Source organism: Camellia sinensis, chromosome 2 (genome assembly GCF_055761805.1).
Source record: "Camellia sinensis isolate YWXY chromosome 2, ASM5576180v1, whole genome shotgun sequence".
Taxonomy (NCBI): Eukaryota; Viridiplantae; Streptophyta; class Magnoliopsida; order Ericales; family Theaceae; genus Camellia; species Camellia sinensis.
The window spans coordinates 113,089,811-113,093,159 of record NC_138962.1 but is presented as its reverse complement, the minus strand read 5'-3'; the positions used below and the strand labels follow the sequence as shown (position 1 = coordinate 113,093,159).

Genomic DNA, 3,349 nt, shown 5'->3' with positions numbered 1-3,349 from the left:
CTTTTAAATGTGATTAAAAATATTTAGAACACATCTTTTAAGTGTGATTAATAACATTTAGATCACATCTTTTAAGTGTGATTAAAAATATTTAGATCACATCTTTTAAGTGTGATTAATAACTAATAAAATGTGTGATAAAAAAAAGAATTCAACATATTTGAATAATAATCAATATTGTTTTTGTACGAGCATTTGAAGAATGTAATACATACTATATACTATATTTTGAATCACAACCATATATTGAATGGAATATACACACTATATACTATATTTTGAATCACAACCATATATTGAATGGAATAACGTCATATATTTCATAAATGAAAGTTAAATGTTCAAAAGTATATACAAAGGAATTAATAAAAAGTTTTTAACTGTGATTACATATATTAAAAAATGAAAAAAAAAAACTTGAAAAAACTAAGTTCTTGAATTCTTTGACCATATTTTGCATCTCTCCAGGAAATTTCTGACCTGAAAAATAAAAACACAAATTAATTCAGAAATCGCCAGAAGTATATGAATAAACATACTATTTTTGTAGAGACTGTTCTTATCTTACAAAAGACAAAATCGGACATTTTCTCATCACACTGACTCTTCATCCCCTGGATCAATAGAAAATAAATAACGACTTTGATTGTTACTAGTATAAAATGTTTGTATTACCATATATAAATATGACATACATAGAATCAATAAATCTAAAATGAAAATCTTGCCAAATATTTTAAAGTCATGAGACCAAATATATAGAGAATCAACAAATCCAAACTTATAAACCAAACATAACAAATCACTCTAAATAGAGTGTAATTTTCTGAATTCAGCTTCTGGCAAACAAGAACTCAACTTAACTCAATTGATTCATAATCCAACTAATTTGAAACTAAAAATAAATAAATAAAAGAAAAAAGAACTGCATGATTGGTTTCCTATCCAATTATGAAATAACAACAGAGAGCAAGTTACTCGACATAAAGTCAACAAAAGAAAAAAGGGTTATACAATGCTTACTCATTCCATTCAAACAAATTTCAGACATACACCAGCTGGACATAAAGCCATCAAGAGTAGCAAACCAAGCTAGGCAATAAACCCTTGGAATCTGTTTGCTAATTCTTTACATAAAACTCACTTCACTTGTGTACAATTAGTGCCATCAGTGGTCAAGAGTGAGTAACTTTAAAATCCAAGGGATAAATTTTGCTACAGAGCATCAATACATTCAATCTAGTGCTACTTTTTGTAACCATTTTATTTGGCAGCCTGGTGCAAAACACATTTGAGGATCTGTCAGTGGACGTGTAAAGATGAATGAAGACAGCGTAGAGCTTACGATGTTGGGTTCAATAGCCTCTCAGTATTACCTAAGCTACATGACCGTGTCAATGTTTGGTTCAAACATGGGGCCAAGATACATCACTTGAAGTAAAAATTCCAACATATCGACTATTTAACTTTCATTTTATTTTCTTTAAACAATCTTTTACCTCACTTATTTTGATCCCAGGTTTTCCTACACATACACTATGATGTCTCTATTAGAAGGCATTTTCTTACTAATACTTAAAAGTCTGCTTTGCAATTACAAGGTTAGGTTGGGCTAGTCCTAAGTTAAATGACCCCAAATCACAAATCAAGGCCAATGACACCAGACCCTATGAGGTCTCTATCAAATTTGGAACCAAGAACAGAAAATTAATGCATATTGTTTGTCATGATCTTTCGAGATATACCAGCCAAGGAAAACATTATGTGATTTCCATGTACATTGAATTTTAGTCAAGCATATTATCAAACAAATGGTATGCGTAATTTGATAAACGCACGAGCAAACACGAAAAGCATACAAACCCATAGTGATCCAATTTTTTTTCCAAATGTAATGCTTTTCATATGATTTTCTCTAATAATTTTGGAGTATTCTGATATATATATATATAAACAATTTCGATATGCGCTGGTCTCTAACGCATCTTCGTTCACCATAACCAAACAATTTAGAGAACTATGCGTGTTTGACAGTGATAAAATATGAGTGGGAAGAGAGGAGAAAAAATTAATTGCAACAAATATGAGGGTGCTTTGCCAGCAGGAAAAAAAAAATGAACAAAGTGAGCACTCTTAGAAGTAAACTTACACCGGTATTGCCCTTGCAAAACTGCCAGCCCCATTCAAAGATTTAGCTACAAAACTCATGATACATTTCAGTACATCAACATTCAGATAAGTTATATTTGTCCACTTCCGCTTCTGCTTCATAGTTTCTGAAGAAAAAATTATAAAATTATGAAATTCATAAACTGCAAAAAGACAGTACATCAACACTCAAATCAGTTATATTCGTCAAATTCTGGTTCATAGTTTATGCAAGAAACTCTTAAGCTTATCAGCCATAAACAACAAAAGATTAAAAAGAAGAAAAAAAATTACTTCAAAATAATTGAAATAAGGGTTGAAATCCAGCTATGTTGTTGCACTATCACATGCAATTGACATCAAACAGAAGAAATGGTGTGAACAAAATAAAGCCAAAAGAAAGGGTATGAACAAAAGAAGGCCAATCACTATCAAGAGCACGTAGACTATACTATTTATTTCTTTTCAGAGGCAATTAAGTTACTTTATACCATTTACATAGCGTAATCTTATTACGTATAAAGCCTCATTACATTCCTCACCCCAAACCATATTGAATGTTTGGCTCATCCATCCATGGTCAGTTCTTGTCCATTCTCACCTAAAAGTCAACTTAATAACAATGTAATTACAAATACTACTAAGACTACTTCTCCAAAAACTTCTTAAAGTTCTTCATTGTCAAAATAGTTGAATCAAAAATCTAAAGCAAAAAATGAGACATAGAAAACATAAAGGGAAAAGGAAAACAAGAAGGAAGCAAAAAAAGAAAAAGAACAGGTAGAAGAATTGCAAAACAATTAAATAAAATTTGAAGTAGAGAGTGGGTGCAAATCAAATGCCTCCAAATCTCTCCCCTCCACTGCGTCCTTATTTTGGGCTTATGTATAAGATTCTTTTCCAAGCTAAAAGTTGATAATCTTAGCTAACGACTTCTAGAGCGAGAACATACAAATAACTAATTAGATAGGCGAATTCATAGCACATTTTTCAATAATTGATGTGATCAACTAGATGGACTCATTGCAATGACCAAGTGAAAAAAAAGATCGAACACTTGGGAAAAAAATAAAAGACACTTAGAAAGCTAAAATTGTATCACAAAAATTGAGAATATAGGTTCAATAATATATCACTATCTCAACCCTTCCAAAGAACTTGATGGCAAAATGGGAGAATATAATGACTATAAAACATCAGG

The 3,349-nt window shown here is 30.9% G+C and overlaps 1 long non-coding RNA gene across 1 annotated transcript; it reads right to left on the bottom strand.

Annotated features, from left to right (window-relative positions):
- Window positions 1–274: 274 nt before the first annotated feature.
- Window positions 275–3,085, bottom strand: LOC145819657 (uncharacterized). The gene is made up of 3 exons (XR_014360428.1): window positions 2,150–3,085; window positions 569–614; window positions 275–480 (listed from the first exon to the last, which is right to left on the bottom strand). It is a non-coding gene; the product is annotated as an uncharacterized LOC145819657 (long non-coding RNA).
- Between the last annotated feature and the right edge of the window lie 264 nt (window positions 3,086–3,349).